Consider the following 20,140-nt stretch of genomic DNA (forward strand, 5'->3'; position numbering starts at 1 on the left):
ATACGAAATTACTCACATGGAAGCCATGGAACTGTATTTTTAACAATAAATCTCCTTGTTTTGAATATACTTTCCCATTATTGACATGTGTTAGTGTCTATGAGAGTTTCATAAATTAGCTGTCATCCCCAATATTGACTTGTGTTGGTGTCTATGAAACACAATTCCATGAATTAGCCATCCCAGGTGACTGTTAATTAGCCATTCATTTACTGATAGATGCAAATAGTTAAGAAAGTGTGAGAAGGACATGTGGACTTAGTATAAGCAAGAGTGATAATAAAATGGGAGAATGTGATTTTCTAATAACTTCACAAATAACTTTCAGACATATTACTCTTATATGAAGTCATCATCATTTAGGGTGTGATAAGACAGAATTGTTTTATAAAGACTGTCATCCATCCTTTCCTGAATCTTGTTTTCCTTTTCTTCATTGTCAATATAGTAATGTGTCATTTGAATCTTTAAATAAGATACTGAACGCCTAAAGAAATTCCCTTTTTATATGGGAAATAGAAGAAAAGTTAGCAAAGTTATTTGTTGACTACAGAAAAAAACTCCTGTAGGAATTGGTCACATCTGTTTTATTGTTTGCAGCTGAGACAGTCAACAACAAAAAAAGTTGGCTGGTAATAAAAGTACAATAATTGTTAATGTAAAACAGACAGATGTTTTTCTCATTACATAGCACCAGACAGATGTATTTTGGTTAGAGTTGAAACTTTTAACAAAATTAAGCTGGTCTTAGTCCTCAGAATTTGAATGTGTTACTTTGAAATCAAGTATGTGATAACTCACACAAATACTTTTTCTCTCCTAAAATGTGTATGTTAAATGATTTTTTGTTGTTATTTTTGCATTATACTTTCAAAGACACATGCAACTAACTGTAGTTAATGACATTTGGGATAAAATACTTCTGATAAAATAATTACTAACATACTATGCAGTTTGTAATACCCCTTCTACACTGTAAAATATTTATAATGCTTCTTTGCTTTATGGGTTTTTAAAATATTTCCTCTAACATTCAAATTTTCACCTTTTGTGGAATGATTACTTGAGTTAAGTTCTTAGGTGTCTTCTTGGCTCTCCCATATATGCAAAACTAAAGAAAACATTTTCACTTCATTGATTCCTTCACATTTTACATGGGACGAAAAAGTGTCCCAAGTACATCCTGAAGAACTTACTTGTATTTTGGGACATTCTTTATTATTATTCCAGAAGATGACCTATGACTGCTAGGTCATGCTGGCTGCTTTGGTAAATTAATTGAAAAAGGTCCTATATTTGAGAGGAAGCACTGTGTTATTATTAAGCAATAACATCATGGCTGGGCTAAAAGAAAATATTACCAGATGATACACACATCATAATATTCCCATCAAAAAAGAAGGAAATGGGCAGAAAAACTTGAAATATCTTATTTGAAAAGACAAAAATGAAATGCAGCTGCCACCAAAGTAAGCTTCTGTGCAGCTAGTTTGTTAGCCAAAGAAGAAAAGCATTTCACAACGATGAGTAAATTAAAACTTGTCCAGAGAAAGCAAACTTTTAACCAAGGAGTTAATGCCAGTTGTTTATTCAAGGAAGTAATGTGGTTGATGGATAAGCTTCTATTAACAGTTGTGTGAACAACTACAAGGATATTTTCAAAAAATTTGTGAAATCATGAATTGATAACTTGCAGTACAATCTGCTTAGATGATTTACCACTGATAGTGGTAAAAATATGTGTGTGAGATCAAAAGAAACTTAGTAGCACAGATTTACAAAGCTTGTAAAGATATTAAGGAACTGAAAACCTATGATTATTCATTGTATTATTAAATCAACAAATACCTCATAGAATATATTTGAATCTATCATGTGTTACTGAACCAGTAGCTTCAAGAATAAAGCTTCATTCTGATAGACTTAATCATGGTCAATTCTATGAATTTTTATCAGAAATAAAAGATGAACATTCTGATTTGCCCTACCACATAACAGTTCAATAATTTAGCAGTGATAAAGTTTATTGTGATTTATTGAACTCCAGCCAAGATGGAATTTTTTCTGAATGAGAACAACGTCTGTGACTTTCAGTCACTGTTACTGACACCAAATAGCTTTGAAAATTAGTTTTTGTTGCAGACTTGAAATGTCTGTAATGAATTCAATTCAAGATAGAGGGCAAAACAATACTTATATGCAAAACTTAAACTGCAGTCAAGCCATTTATACAACAGCTAAGTTTTTGAATCACAAGTATATATTTCCCATGTTATCAACAATTAAAATGAGAAGTGAGAACTCAACCCCACATACATTGGCAGTAGGTGTATTTTCTGAGTTTAAACTACAGTTTCTGCAACATTTTTCGTACTTCAATGCAGTGCAAAAAAGATATCTGTATTTCAAAGTCTAATTAACTGTACATTTGAGAAGCTTCCACCTAATCTTCAGTTGGCAATGATTAATGTAATATAATGACATGCTAAAAGCAAATTTTAAGGAAATAAATGTATTAAATTTCTATAAATGCCTCAGAAAAACAGGTATGTCCCCAAATTATCATACGCACCTAAACTAACATCAGTGTTTGGCAGAACCTATCTGCGTGAACACATTTCATTTTCAAGAATGAAATATGTAAAATCTCAATCAAGATTAGCATTTACAGGTGGAAATTTACAACTGATTTGATAGGAATGCTGACTTTGAACCCTAAATAAGAAAAACATTATTTCCTTCTTTTCCCCCAAATTCTTTTCTTTAGATCTCTATGTTCTTCTCCACTGCCACTGGTGGTGGTATTACTAGTAGTATTGTTTTAGACTGAATTCTGTCAACAAAAAATTGTGGAAATGTTTTCTGTTTTGTTGTATAGTATCTACATAATATCCCAGATTTTACCTTTAGGTCTGCAAAGCCTAAAATATTTGCTTCCAACCCATTACAGAATTTTGCCAATTCCTACTCTAAAATGCCTACTTTCACTTAACAGCTTTTTCAATAAATATTTCCATATGACATCTTTATTTATATTTTATAAAAAGATAAAGATTAAAGGGAAGAGAAAACTCATTGTTTTTAAAGCATGAAATATTTACACAGACACCGATTACTTAAAACCAAACAAAACAAATACAAGTCTAATACACAGAGAAAAGCACCAATTTACTCTTTTCTCATGCCATGTAATGGAAAAAAAAAAAAAATGCTCAGCTCAACCCAAAAAAACAAAAACACATTTTTTGAGACGGAGTTCATGAGTCTGCTTTATTTCATAAGAGCAATTGGTTAAATAGTTATAAAAAGTCCTTAGAACTATATGTAATTTTTAACGTTTAATATACTTTAACATTAACACCAATTTTGCTAAAATTACTTTTGAGTTTATTGGTAATTTACAATTTGCATATATGTTAGGATAACACGTCTAGTAAACTGATTTTAAGGCAAGCAATAAGTACATCATTTCAAAAACGTTTTTCAAAAAAAATTCATGAATTACCTACACAATTAAAGGAGACCATTAAAATAATTTTTAAAACATTGCTTCCTATAATTTACACGTTGGTACCCATTAACAAGCTCTCTACTGGGGGCAGGAGGGGTAGGCAGAAAAAAAAATCAACTTAAAAATATGACCACTATGTGGAATATATAATAGAATCCAGAAGTTTTTCATCTAAATATCATCCTCTCTAAACTTCTTCAAAGCAAGAACTCTGAATATAACAACAGCATTAGCAATAACCATAAAATCCTACCATATTTACTAATATTTTATGCCTGACAAGTACCATGATAAGATATCTGTATGTACAAGTTCATTTGCAACAGAATGTTACCAATTTTTATTAAACACCACCACTAACAGGAAATTCATTGATTTACAAAGGAGCTTTTCAAATTTTGTATGGGTATAGAAGCTAGAAATGATTTCTTACATAAACAAATACCAAATCTATCTTTAATTCCAGAAAAAAAATCTCTTTTAGACTTCTCTTAGTTAAATATGCTTACTGATCAAATTTGTTTCACATCACAGTCAACAATTAACTCAAGATGCATCATAAACCTAACTGCTAGGAGATAAAATAGTAGAAAACTAGACATTTGCAAAAGCTACTTAAGACACAAAAAGCAAAAAACATAAAACATTTATGAATTGAACTTTTTAAAAATTAAAATTTTCTGCTCCGTAAAGGACACAAATAGGTAAATGAGAAGGCAAGCCATAACATGGAAGAACATAACATGGAAGAACATCTGACAAAGGACTTGTATCAGAGTATGTAAAAAGAACTCCTACAACTTAAAAAGAAGAAAGCAAACAACCCAATACAAAGGAGCAAAAGATTTGAAGATAGTTCACAAAAGAAAATACAGCAAAGGTCAATAAGCACAAGAAAACCCATCAGGATTACACAAGTTAAAACTACAATGAGATAAATTTGTACACACAAATTACAATGGCTAAAATTTTAAAAGACTCACATCATCAAGTACTGGTAAATATGTAGACCAACTATAATGCTAATGCATTGGTGGAAGGAAAGTAAAATGGCACAACCCCTTTGGAAAATAGTCTGGCAGTTTCTTACAAAGCTTAATATTCCATCTGATCTAGATATTCTATTCCTAAGTGTTTAGTCACGAAAAATCAAACATAAATCTGCAAATAGACTTGAACTTGGATGTTCACAGCAATCTTACTCCTTTCAAAATCTGAGAACAATTTAAGTATCCATCAAGGTGAATGATTCTTTTTAAAAAAACTATATATTCAGACAATGACCACTCCTCAACAACGCAAAGGAATAAATTACTTATACATGCAACAACAAGGATGAAAATATTATACAGGGCAAAAGAAGCCCAGACACTCGGCTACATATTTTATGATTCCATTTAACTAAAACTCTAAAAAGTCTAATTGATTCTACAGTAATAGAAAATAGAGCAGTGATTGTCAGTGGCAAGAGAGAATGAAGAAGAAAGGAACAGTGGGGGGGGGGGGGTGGTCCGCCAAGTATTACTTGGTGGTCCGGGGAAGTATTAATATGAAATTTTTGGCATGAGGAAAATATGTGTGGCCCATGTGATGGTACTTACATGGGCTTACATAACTCACGTATGTAAGGCATACATACATAACTTACATAAGGCATACATATGTAACTCACATAAGGCAACTGAACAGATACTTTGAAATCACCCTTATAAAACATCTTACAAGACTTTCAGGTCTTTTGAGAGCAGAAGATATTTCATTTTGATATCCATACATCTTATGTGCTCGGTACACATTTGTTGAGAAATTTCTTCAAACAAATTTCAAACAAGATGTTTAAACTCCCTCATTAATTTTTTTTATTTCACTTTTCCACTGAAGATTTACTTTAAAATATTACTAAATAAAATATGATCTTTTAGATGACTGTTCATGCGATATGGTTCAGAAATCTTAATAGAATGTCTATTTCTTCTCTCCTGGATAACTTTCAGGTACATACCGTAGTAGATAACCTTGGTTTCTAACAAAGTATCATCTGGATATTGATTTGCTTATTTCAGCCTTTCACATTAATGACAACCTATCTAGAATATACTAAAGCATTTCAAATAAAATCAGAGCTTATTATTATTGAAATAAAGTTAAGGCAAACATTTCAACCCCAAATAACACTTGACAAAAGCTGGGAGTTGTCTTAACTTTTCTCTCAGCTACTATTAGGTTGGCGAAAAAGTCCATTTGGGTTTTCCGTAACAGAATATAGGAAACCTGAACAAACTTCGTGGCCAACCCAATGCATTCAACCAGTGAACAAGTCTTTGGTGATTCTACTTTGTTAGCATATTTTCATCTATATTCCTTTCTTCTTTTCAATTTCTACTTATATCTCTAGTTTAGGAGGCACTTATGTTTCTTTTGTATTAATGCAATGACCAACCTGTTTCTAACTGTCTTCGGTGAAGTCCTCCACACTACCATCTGACTCATCTTTTAAAAATATGAATCTGGTGATGATAAATCTAAAATTAACATCACTAACAGTCTACCAATGTCTATAGGAAAAGTACAAATCAAGAACAACTTCAAGAACATCTACAACAGCTTCTAATATGCTAAGTCACTTCAGTAGTATTTGACTCTTTGTGATCCTATGGACCACAGTCTTCCAGGTTCCTCTGTCCATGGGATTCTCTAAGGCAAGAACACTGGAGTGGGTTGCCATTTCCTTCTCCACAGCTTCTAATATCTACCATTATTTCTTCCTGGCCAGACCTAAATTCTAGCTGTAATTTTCTACTTACAAGTCTCTCAAATCTTTCCATATCCCATTTTTATGCCTTGGTTTCTGCTGCCTATATTCATGATGAAATTCTTATCAGAAGTTCTGCTTGACTGTTAATTTCTTCTTGTCTATTTCTTCTGTCTTGCTTCTAGCAAAATCAACTTTCTTTTTAGTACTTTATGCTTATTGAGACTAAAGATCCTATATTCTTTCTTTTTGTTTGTATAGTACACCTAGCATAATGCTTAAGATATAATAAGTATGGAAAAATGTTCCTTTAAAATCTTGATGGAAAGGAAAACTTGCCCGTGACAATGTAAATTTTCAAAACTGATTCAAAAATTAATTAACCAAAGAAATTTAAAAATCTGTCAAAATTATATTCAAATAAACTCTGAGCACAGATTGTTTGTGTAGTCTTTCAAACTTAAAATGAAGGGACAATTATCAAGCTATAATAACTATTCCAGCCTAAAGAAAAAAATAGAATACCTCTAAATTCATTTTATTAACTAGCATATCTCTGATATCTCAAATGGAAAAGGAAGCTACACACAAAGGATAATACACAAAAAATGAAACACATTTACTAATGTTAATATTTCAAAAATCATAAATAAAGGACTGGTAAATTAGTCCAGAAATATATTGAAAAACTGATATACTATGGTCAAATAGAATTTAATCAAAATACAAATGTGGATTAATATTGGGTTGTACATAAATATAACACAAATATGTCAAATGAGTAGGGGATGAGAGGAAATCATGAACAAATCACTTCGCAGGATTAGAAAAAAATACCTATCCTAAACCATGAGCAAATATGATAAATAAAATGAAAATATTTGGGGCATCTGCATTAAAAACTAAAAGTAGTAAAAAGGCAGAAGTAGAAACAAGAGGTATAAAGTTACCACTATAAAACACACAAAAAGTTATGACTACTTATCAGTTTTATGACTATCTAGTAAATAAACTAAATAAAACTATGCTTAATATAGTTGTTGAATAAAATAAGCAAAAGTAAAATAGTATAGAAAATTAAGAATTTTCTTATATGTGATAGACTGAATTATAGCCTCCTGAACAGTACCCACATTGTAATCTTTGGAACTACCAATGTCCTTCTAAACTTGCATATGTTATTAAAGATCTTGACATGAGCTGAGTATCCTAGATTACCCAGATGGTCCTCAAATATAATCAAAGGGTTCTCATAAGAAAGAGATAATGTCAAAGGAGGATGAAGATGTGATGACAGAAGCAAGATGTTGACTTGATTCAAGGAGGAAAGCACACAGCCTCCAGAAATTAGAAAAGGGAAGGAAAGGGATTCTCCTCTACAGCCTCCATAGGAACCAGTCCTGTCAATATTTTGACTTAGCCCAGTGAAATTTACTTTTGACTTCTGGCCTCCAGAACTGTAAGAGAATAAATGAATCTGTGTTGTTTTAAGACACAAAATTTGTGGTAATTGTTCTAGTGACCACAGAAAACCAATACTGCATAGAACTAAAATAATCACTTAAATATATAAATGAAAAAAAATTTGAAAAAGCAACTAGGAATGGCCTTAAACTAAATAAACATCTAGGAATGACTTTAAATGAAATATACTGGACATCTTTCCAGAAAAAAAAAAAACCTTTGCTAAGACAGAAAAGAAAACTGATCTGACCTCATATATGTAATTCTAGATATTATGAGAATACCTTATATAAATAATAATTTTAACAAAATTTCACTAAAATAAAAAACAAGAATGGTATATTTGAGAAGGCTACTTGGGAAAATGATTCTAAGTTCATGAGAAAAATAATCATAATAAAAACCAGGATAGTTTTAAAAATTAGAGATAGCAAAATAAGATAATTATTACTCTAGTAGATAACTCAAAATAAAGAAATGTCATAAATCAATAATATATAAGAATTAATGTAACAATGGACTAGAATAAAAAACCTTTCTCCCAAAATATATAAAAATTTAGCATGAAACTAGAAAATACCATTATTCTAAAATGATATTGCTGGCATAACTAAAGAAAACACAGTGAGAACTTTTCCTCCAAAATACTTTAAAATAAATTTGATATAAATAAAGAGTTGGAGCAGTCAAAATTTAAATTAAACCATAAGTGAGCATATATACAACCTCAGTAGGAGAAAAGTTATTTAAGCACAGACATGAAGGATAAAGGAAAGGTTGATATAGACGACCATATGACAACAATATGATAATTATTTTATACACTTTCGGGGGAGAGCACAGAAGGAAAGAGATGGGCCAAGATTTTAAGAGCACACAGTTACGGGGGATTGGAAAATACCATGAGAAACAGACAAGGCATAAATTAATAGTAGGACTGTGAAATGATTTCAATTTCCTGAGGTATAATTTAGCAGTGAATATTCAAATATCTTTGGAGAAGGAAATGGCAACCCACTCCAGTACTCTTGCGTGGAGAATCCCACGGACAGAGGAGCCTGGCGGGCCACAGTCCACGGGGTCGCAAAGAATTGGACACAACTGAGCACAACACATTCAAATATCCTAACATATGCACTACTCCCATGATGCATTACTCTATGTTCAGTAATTTGTCATAATGGAACAATCATAATTTTGTTTTTTGTGTGAACACAAAACTTAAATACAATAATATGAACTATGTCTATATTAAAAAAAAAACAAGTATACAATATAGGATTGATTAAATATAACAAATGCTTAAGATGGGATATTCTGTAGACATTAAAAAGATCATATCTGTGAAAAATTAAGAATATATATCATCTAGATAAGCACATGGTACAATAACAATTGAAAAATGATAAAAAGCTTTCTGTACAGTATGGTCTCTGTTTTATAAACAAATGTGTATTAAGACTAGAAGAAAGCACATACATTTATAAGAAATAGTTTTATCTTTAAACCTTTCCTTAATTCATAAAAATAAATGACAATTTTATGTTCAGAAACATATCAGAATACAGGGAAATGGAAGAGCTCAAGACGAAAAAGCTTTTCCTTTTCTTCTAAAAGTAATGAAAATGTCCTATAGGAAAAATGCTTAATTGGGACTTCCCTAGTGATCCAATGGCTAAGACTCGGCTCTCCCCATATAGGGGGCCTGGGTTCGACCCCTGGTCAGGGAACTAGATCCCACATGCCACAACTAAAAGTTTGCATGCCACAGCTAAAGATCCCACATGCTGGAACTAAAGATCTTGCATGCTGCAAAGGAGACTGAAGACCTCTCATGCCACACCTAAGTCCTGGTGCAGCCAAATAAATAAATACTTTTTTTAAAAAGAAAAATGCTTCACTGATGTGACTCCATGAAAATATAACATTCTTTATATAAAAATATGCCATAAATGAAGAAGACAACTGACAAAGGGGGAAAACACAAAAGGCTGATATCCTTATATTATCCATTCAACAAATATACTAATTTGGTCTGACAATATTCTATCCCTGAGGGTATAGCAGTAAGCAAATCAGAGTAGGTACCTGCCCCTATTGTTCTTTCATTCTCATTGGAAAGGACAGGCAATAAGTAATGAATAACTTCAGACAGTGATAAATGTTACAAAGACCATAAAAGATTGCAAAAACAAACAAAAAACCCAGAGGCAATAACGTGATGGCATATGAAAGGGGCAAGAGGGAAGCTACATTAGAAAGCTGAGAACGGTTCCTCTAAGGAGCTGACATCTGAGCTAAAACATGAATGATGAGACACAGTCAACCGCATAAAGATTAGAGGAAGAGGATCCAGAAAATGGATAACCACAAGTGCAAAGGCCATGAGGCAAGACAAAGATTAGCCTGTTTGAGAAGTGGCTGAAGTGTCTTGAACATAAAGGGTAGTGGCGAGACTGAAACACAATGTAATCAAGAAATATCAAGGCTAAATCATGTTGGGACCTTTAAATCATCATAGGAAGTTAGCACGGTGTTTCAAAACAATAAGAAAGAAATTAACATCCCAAAACAAACAAGGCTAGAAACAATTCACAACTGAAAAAAACCAACTGATCAATCAATACACACATTAAAATGTCAATCTAGCAAGTAATCAAAGTTAAGCAAATTAAAACAGCAACATACATTTATTTACCTTTCACACTGCCAAGCCATCACAAATCATTATTAATATACAATGGCAGTGAGGTGAGAAAACGACAAGATTGTTATTTATGCTAGCAAAAACAAAGGAAAAAAACTAAGTAATCAAAAATAGAGGTGTAATCTAAATAAATTATGGTACATTTCTGTCATGGCAAAGTGTGTGTCCATTAAATTACAATTTCACAGAATACTTAATATTTATGTCTGATACTGTTGATTACACTATTTCTAATCCATTCACAGATTCCAACAGTGCTCCTCTAAAACATCATTTCTATAGCAAAAAGCCCTAAGCCACCGTAAGTTCAGAGACTACTGCAATAACTTTCTAATACTTACTTCCTTCTAGCCCCTTGTCCTTTCCCTTGTTAATCTTCTATACAGCAGGTGATTTCCTCAGTGTTAATCATAACACATTCACATTTTATATTCACCTTTTAACTATAAAGAAATTCTCATTCCAGTGGCCCATGTGAGCTGGCTCCTGTGTTAAAAACATCACCTTTTGCCTCTAACAATGTTCAACACACACAGTATTTGTCTTTGTGCTCTGAACCTGCCAAAACTCATTCAGATCCAAAGACTTCTGTCCTTGCTATTCCTGATATCTAGAATGTGATTTTCTTCCTCCTAATTATTTAGTGAAAGTCACTTGGTCATGTTTGACTCTTTGCGACCCCAACCCCATGGACTATACAGACCAAGGAATTCTCCAGGCCAGAATACTAGAGTGGTGTCATTCCCTTCTCCAGGGGATCTTCCCAACCAAGGCATCAAACCAAGGACCCTGGCACCGCAGGTGGATTCTTTACCATCTGAGCTACCAGGAAAGCCCAAGAATACTGGAGTGGGTAGCCTATCCCTTCTCCAGGGGATCTTCCTGACCCAGGAATCGAACCAGGGTGTCCTGCATTGCAGGTGGATTCTTTACCAGCTGAGAGCTCAATTTAAATATCCCTTCTTTTAGTACAGCCACTATGGAGAACAGTGGGGAGATTCCTTAAAAAACTGGAAATAGAACTGCCATATGACTCAGCAATCCCACTGCTGGGCATACACGCCGAGGAAACCAGATCTGAAAGAGAGACACGTGCACCTCAATGTTCATCGCAGCACTGTTTACAATAGCCAGGACATGGAGGCAACCTAGGTGTCCATCGGCAGACGAATGGATAAGAAAGCTGTGGTACACATACACAATGGAATATTACTCAGCCATTAAAAAGAATGCATTTGAATCAGTTCTAATGAGGTGGATGAAACTGGAGCCTATTACATAGAGTGAAGTAAGTCAGAAAGAAAAACATCAATACAGTATATTAACACATATATATGGAATTTAGGAAGATGGTAAGGTTCACTCTACATTCGAGATAGCAAAAGAGACACATGTAAAGAACAGACTTTTGGACTCTGTGGGAGAAGGCAAGGGTGGGATGATCTGAGAGAACAGCATTGAAACATGTATATTATCATATGTGAAACAGATCACCAGTCCAGGTTCGATGCATGAGACAGGGTGCTCAGGGCTGGTGCACTGGGATGACACTGAGGGATGGGATGGGGAGGGAGGTGGGAGGGGGGGTTCAGGACGGGGGATACACGTACACCCATGGCTGATTCATGTCAATGTATGGCAAAACCCACTACAATACTGTAAAGTAATTAGCCTCCAATTAAAATAAATAAATTAAAAATAAATAAATATCCCTTCTTTGAAGGGGTCTCCTCTTGCTATCCTAGGTAAAGGAGACTCCTGCTCCACATTTTTTATCACATGCACTTAGTTCCTTCAGAGGATGTGTGCGTGTATGCCCAGTCATTTCAGTCATGTCCAAATTTCTGCAGCCTCCATGGACGGTAGCCCACCAGGCTCCTCAGTCCGTGGGATTCTCCAGGCAAGAATACTGCAGTGGGTTGCCATTTCCTTCTCCAGGGGATCTTCCCAACCCAGGGATTGAACCCACGCCTCCTGTGACTTCTGCATTGCAGGCGAATTCTTTACCACTGAGACACCCGGGAAGTCCCAGTAACTTACACACAAACCATCAATAGGTATCATAAAATATGTAGGATATAAAAGTAACCTGTGTGCGTGTAAATAAGGATACAATGTTAGTTGCTCAGTCATGTTCAACTCTTTGAGACCCTGTGGACTGTAGCCCACCAGACTCCTCGGTCCATGGGATTCTCCAGGCAAGAATACTGCAGGGGGTTGCCATTCCCTTCTCCAGGGGATCTTTAAGACCCAGGGATCAAACCTGGGTCTCCTGTATCTCAGCAGATTCTTTACCACCTGAGCCACTACATATATCAATGTTAATAAAAATATGGGTGAAACTGGAAAATAGATTACAAGACATACATAAACTTCAAATTTTATTTTCACATAAGCCAAAAAAATTAAACTGATTTGAAAATTTATCATTTTCAAAGAAATAACTGAGAAACTGAAATATTAAAAGCAAATTTATAAAATTAAGAGCTCATGTATATATGCATGTTTGTGTGTAGACAGATAACAGACACATGTAGATAAAGATATACACACATACTATTAAAAGAAAGAGGAAAAGAATGAGAAAAGAGGATTATATTAATCAAAATACTCAATACTATAGACTGAATAGAATATTTTTAAGATAATATATTTAAGATGTCATCTTATTTCTATATAACACTAACATCCATTTGAAAATTTTTATGATACTCTAAAAAACCAGAAAAAGCCCATAATTCAAATTCAATCTAACCTGAAATGACAGTACCTTCATAATGAAAACTTTCATAAACCAGTGATTATCGTCAAAGACTATAAGAAGAAAAAGCAAAGGGGGGAAAATAAGCTATCTATAAAGCAGTAGTACAGGAAGCACAAAAATAACATTTGAAGTTCTAAAAATGCCTTTTATCTAAAAAATGCCAAAAATAAAAAATAAGAAAAGACTATACATTATAATCTAAAAAACAAGTATTATCAATGACCAAGATAAGTAATGGCTGCCAAAATAGTGAAAATATTCTCAATTTAAATACAGAAAAAGGGAACATTCAACCACCTCCTAGAGAACAATGGACTTCCTAAAAAGCCTCCTCTGAAAAATGTGGTGTGAAATTATTTCTACTCTTTTCTTCTATTAAAATCTTCCAATTCAGTTTTCCTTTACTGACTGCTTTTTTGGTTTTGTTTTCTATACATGTGTGATTGCTTATCTGCCTAGAATAGTCCTGAGTTACTTCATTTGATTGTATCACAGATCTGGCAGGAGCTTCACATTTGGCATGTAGATGTCCACAGGTGATGTGGCAACAGGCTGAAAAGGCATATGGTAAGCAATCCATGCATGTTCTTGGATATCACTCTTCTTAGGAGGCCACTGTATTTTACTAGAATAAATCAGATCCACTGTGGAACTGGGAATTGAGTTGACTTTTTTAAGACTTCAAAAGAAGATTGCTTCCCATTTGTATTATGTATGTCTTAAAGAAGGACTAATGTAAAATGACATTACATATGTAAAAAAAAAGGGACTAATGTAAGAAGAGAACTAATGTATTAGTTGCTTTCTGCTAAAACTATTTTCTCAAAATTGCACATGGCTATTTTTAAAATGGGATCAAAGAAAAAAGAAGCAATTCAGTGTATAAGCTGTAACAGGAGTTTACAAACTAGTTTACAAACTAATATTATTAGCATATGACCAGGGAAATTTGTTTTTACATAATTAGTACCAGGGGATTTCTTCAGTGGCTCAGGGTAAAGAATCTGCCTGCAATGCAGGAGACGCAGCTTCCATCCCTGGGTTAGGAAGACCGGGAGGAGGGCATGGCAATCCACTCCAGTATTCTTGCCTGGAAAATCTCCTAGAAAGAGGAGCCTGGAGGGCTACAGTCCACAGGGTCGCAGAGTCAGAGACAACTGAAACAACTGAACACATTTACAATTAGTACCAAGTCAAGTGTTCTTTCTAGATTATTGTTTAGAATTCATTTAAGGTACTTTCCTGGTAATGTTAACACTAATAGGAAGGAATTCCACCTAGTTGGAATAATGTGTGACTGATTTTAAATGTGGGACTGACCTATGTTTCAGCAATCCATTCAACATTTTTAAGAGTTATAAATTAAGAATCAACCATCTCACAATAAATTGAGTGAGTTCAGAAAGAATTTACTGATGATATTCTCTATGGAAATCACAAATGTGAATAATATGTGGCTTCTACTCGCAAAGAAAAGATAATAGAAAGACAAAACTAGTAAACAAATCTTAGTAAGTGCTAATTAATGAACTGGAGTTTTATCAATAAATATAGAATGAAGTATATTGCTTCAAGGCATCTTAAAAGCAAACAATGAGAATTTGGAAATAAGTAGGATGATATTCAAATCAAAGGCAAGGAGGGCAGTAATATTTTGACCCGGCATCATAGGTTTACTGTGAAGCATAGAAAGAATGATTGAGGTCAGGAGGCAGAATTGATAACAGAGAACTAAAGATTTGGTTTGGTTTCAGACATGCTGAATATGTAATAACCTGCATACTATAGGAAAATATGGAGTCAATATTTAAAAAAAGAAATAGAAAAACTATCAATTAATGGCCAATTCTTTTATTATTTGCATTTACATCCATAACATGAGTAAGGTATTATGTATTAGATCACTATCTAAGATTAGGGATAAAATACAGAGGTAACTTTCTGATGAATTTTAGGGTTCATTATTTTTTAATTTTTAACATTTTACTTGACCCACTAAAACAGGGTTTCTATATTAAAGTCCTATACAATATCACAATTAAAAAATAGAGCCGTTTAAAAGGGGAAATAAACCAAAATGACAAATTTTTTAAATAGTATATTTTAGATAGCGTATTTCAAAAAACTATATTTTTAAGTATTGATTTTCCTATTTGATGACTGCTGGCTATATATACCATATGCTTCCTAAAAGCTTGCCTGAATTTTACTCTTCCCAAGTATGTTAACAAAAACTTACAAAAACAGAAATTTGTTCTTTCTAAAATCAAACTTCCATCATACAGCAATATTCACCTCAGCTAAGTAAAAAATACAAAATAATTTTAATAATTTTGTTAAGTAGAATGTTTAAATTACTTCAATGGTTGGGAAAAGAGTAAAGTAGCAGGAGAAGCTTCTTGATACCTAAAACTAAGATGCAATTAGTCATATTTTATAGTTTGTTCCTTCTTATCAAGTGCAAATACACAGTTTATTGGTATAAGAAATATGACTTCATACAAGTAATCACATATACTACAATTTCTTGCATCAATACTGCTTGAAATTCAACTGATTCTGAGATTTGTCATATTTATTATTTCAGCTAACATAAAGGTTAGAATATCCATTCACCAAGATTCCTAGGCTAGGAAGTGTTAACTGATAAAAATCAGAAATTAAGAGTTAAAGTGTCATCAGTCATATTGGTGAACGTTAGTAAATAAGGTACAGATCTTTGAAATTTTCAATGAGATAATCCATATTTAACAGCAATGTGGAAATAAGGAGCAAAATATTACTGGGATATTTTCTTGATAACTGATTTAACTTCTCTCAAACTCTGATGATCTGATTTGAACAGAACACATTTTTTTCCCCTCTTTTACTTTTTAGTATACTATCTACACTTATTTGAGAGTTTCCAGGAAAAAAAAGATTTTTAAACATAAAAGGAATTTTTCAATTATTTGTACTTACAATGCCATTTTGACTTTTCACTTCTCTAATTATCACCTGACCATATGATAATAATATGTACCTGACCATACATATTAAAGAATCCTACTTTTGGCTAAATTTCAGCAATAAAGATTGCATTAAATTATTATGGTAAGGAATAGCAGAAATTCAATGCTAGATCTCAAACTGTTTAAGTCAACTTTTGTATAGTATACACTCAAAATAGTAATCCATTAAAGTATGATTGAAAAAGCACTTTACTCTCAACAAATACAGCTTCAATTTGATTTTCTGTTATAGGCACACTACTCTCTCGTAACCAAAGGTCACTCTTGGTAACTGACAGTTTGATTTTTCACCTTCTGACCATATTTTGTGATACAATCTGAAAACTTGAGGAACTTAAGAAAAAAAAAATCCTGTAATAGAAAGAAAGAATTTTCTTTCAATCTGAACCTACTTGGATTACTTGGTTACCCTTATTTAATCACCACTGACCCCATCAACTGTAATAAAACAAGAAAGAAAAATTAAGAAATGCAAGGAAACTGAAAGAAGATCAACTGAGCCAAAACAGAACTAAATCTAAAATGCACTTGCCTAAGAGTAAATAAAATGCAATACCACTAGCTTAAAAAAAATTAGAGGCATAAAAATAATTCTCAAATTATTTGCACCCTCAAATATTTTTGGATCAAGGATATAAATAAATAAAAATATTAGTATGAATTACTCAACAATAGTATTATAAACTCTGATCTCAATGTTCAGAAGAGATTCATAAATTCAGCAAATAATACACTGCATATATTATAGAAAGGAAGTAAGATATTCACTAAGAAATATGTCAGTGGCTGTCTCAAAAATGCTCACAATCTAGTAGGAAGATAGCCATTTTTATAGGCAATACAATAATATCATAAACAAAGTACCAGTGAGAACAAAGAGCACACGAGAGAAAAGCACTTATTCTAACTGCTAAGACCAGTAAAGACTTCACCTAAAATGGGCATCGAAGACCAAGTAAGATTCCACCAGGAGGAAAAGGTAAAAAGAATACCCCAAAGTCACAAAATAGCTTAAGACAAGGCATGGAACAACAGACATGAATGAATATTCATAAATATGCCAGCTGCCCATAAGGGCCTCAGTGTAGGTGATTTAAAAGGATGTTAAAATATGAATTTTCCTGTTTTTACACTTTCAGGTAAGGATCCAAAGCTGAGAACAATAGGTTCCAAGTACAAGAGCTGAGGTGACACATCATCTATGCAACACTTGGAAAGACTGGGGCCATAAACTGCTCATGTATCCTTTAGTCTATCATTCACATAAAAAAATAAAAGCATCTATTGGAGAAGGGGCGTTTATAAATTGTTTGAGGAATAAACAGAAATATGATTCACTCAGATTTTGCCCTATGCCCTTTAGAATACAGGACACTTAATGAATGGAACAGGAACTGGAATTAGGACTAAAACAAAATCTAAAGGCAAGGGGGCAAGATGAGCTCACTCTGGGCTACCACCTCAGAAATGGCCCAGAGTTCCATTCCAGAGTTTATGGACTCGATAAACATTTTCCCATAGGACAAACAAGGATACTGGGAATGAAACTAGTCCTGAGCCATTTTTAAAGAAAGTCTACCCAAAGGACTACAAAAGGAACAAGATGACACCGGAAGTAGAGGCTAGAGGTAGACCAGAAAGTCAGAGACTAAGGAAGGGAGTCAAACAAAGACAAAGAAGTATAAATTCTAACCAGGTTATCCTCAGGCAGCAGGAATACTTGATAAACCCCTCAAAGCAACAGAAAGAACCCATTCAGATTTCCAACATACCTTTACTACCAATTAGTAATTCTCTATTTCTAATGTCCAAACTTTGGAAGACCCAGGACCTGCACAGTAAGCAGGGAGGAAAAATAAGACAAAAGAAATTGAGAGCTACTGAGAAGTTGCCGTGTAGCACAGGGAGCCCAGGGTGGAGTCCTGGGATGACCTGGAAGGATGGGATGCGGGGAGGGGATGGAATGTAGGTATAACTATGGCGGATTTGCATTGTTGTATGGCAGAAACCAATACAACAATGTAAAAAAAACATATTTAGTAAAACTAAAAAGTAGAAAAGAAAGTCTACTAGTTGATATGTCCTTCCCCACTCAGATTTTTAAGCCTGCTTTGAGTAAGGTTGATGTAAGGGAGAAATTTTACATAGGATTAGAGTTTGGAATTTTAACTTCTTAGCCTGTTTTTTTATTGCCTGAAAATTAAGACTAATTTGCAATGCCAGAGAGTGAGAAAAGAAGGAAAAAAGGAGAAAAAAAATGGGGAGAGAGAGAAGCGCAAGAGGAAGAGAAAAGAAGAAGAGCAAAAGCATGGCAGAACAAAGACAGGTTCTTGAAAAGCATTAAGATATGGAAAAAATAATATTCAGAGTTCAGATTTTATATTCAGTGACAGAAAATAAAGTAAATAGAGTAAAGCACCCTGATGAGTTCATCTCTTTTAATAAATCCATAGAAAGTGGCAAATGGTGGGCAAAGTAGTCTGATTTTAAGGTCAAAATTTTGATTTGATTATTGTGAAGTCTGAAATCTATAAATATAGATGACTTTAAGTTATTTTTTGAAGGCATACAATCATCTAAGCATATATATACAGTGAATTTGTTTAGGGAGAACCTACATCTATTTGTAAAATGTTCATTCATGTTCTGAGTTGCAGAAACTCCTAAGTACTGGCGAAAATAAGTTAAAGGCAAATTCCACCTTCAGTGAGTTTACATTAAGTGAAAGGGTTAGTAGCTCACTCATATCCAACTCTCTGAGACCCCGTGGACTGTAGCCCGCCAGGCTCCTCTGTCCATGGGATTTCCCAGACAAGAAAACTGGAATGGGCTGCCACTTCCTTCTCCAAGAGGTCTTCCTGACCCAGGGATCGAACCTGGGTCTCCCACATTGCAGGCAGATTCTTTACCATCTGAGCTACCAGGGAAGCCACACAGAGGAAACAGACAAGTACAAGTATTATCTTACAGACAATAACTGCTAGAACAGGAAGAAGCAAAGCCTACAGGATCATATAGAAGTAGGAAACACCTCAGTTAGGAGAAATTAAAGTTATGTCCACAGGATTGGGTTGAGTCATACAACCGATAGGAGCCTAGGATAAAGGGCTATGTGAGTGGCTGGAAAGAATGTTGCAGGCAGGCAAAGGCACAATGAAAGCATGGCATATTTGGGAATTGTAAGAAGTTCAGTATCAATCAATCAAGCAATCAATACGTGCAGGAAGAAATAAAGTTGAGCCAGTTCACATGCCTGGACAGGGAAATTGGATTTTATCTAAAGAACAATGGAGGCCACTGAAAGGTTTTAGTAACACTCATTTTTCATATACTGCATGTCTAGTATACACTAAGAACTCTTTCACATGCTTGTTTTTTCCTCACAACAACCCTGTGAGGTAGGTGTAATGATTTTCAATTAACAGGTTGGGGGGGGGTACCCTTAAATTTCTTAAGCAAGTTACACTTGAATAAATAGCTACAAAGTGGTGATCAGGATTTCAAACACACTTCAGAAAATACATTAGAAATACACGGATACACACACACAAACATGCATACACATACACACATCACAAGTTTTACCCACAACACATTGAAATATCAGAGTTAAAATTTTTTTAAAACAAGAAGGCTTATTAAATTCTGCATTAAAACCTGTGGCATAAATAGTTCTTCAAGCAAACTTAAACATTTAAAATTTTCAACCAATTTTATTTATACTGATAAACACCTGCAGAATTCATAAAATAGGCAGGAATTTATATAAAATAAGATATAGCAAAGCTTGAGGTCATTCTATGAGGATTTTATCTCCATATATTTGCCAGAGGTTATCTGGGGAAAAGATCTTTTCTCATTTATTTCTAAAATATATACATTCAAATGCATGTATTTTTCTAGGAACATAATTATATTTTGGATGACAAAA

At 33.7% G+C, this 20,140-nt stretch overlaps 1 protein-coding gene across 7 annotated transcripts in view; it reads right to left on the bottom strand.

The window, feature by feature from the left end:
* The window catches only part of NOVA1 (NOVA alternative splicing regulator 1), a 157,700-nt gene that overhangs the window by 84,275 nt on the left and 53,285 nt on the right, over positions 1–20,140 (bottom strand). The window lies entirely within an intron of this gene.

Source organism: Cervus elaphus, chromosome 13 (genome assembly GCF_910594005.1).
Source record: "Cervus elaphus chromosome 13, mCerEla1.1, whole genome shotgun sequence".
Taxonomy (NCBI): Eukaryota; Metazoa; Chordata; class Mammalia; order Artiodactyla; family Cervidae; genus Cervus; species Cervus elaphus.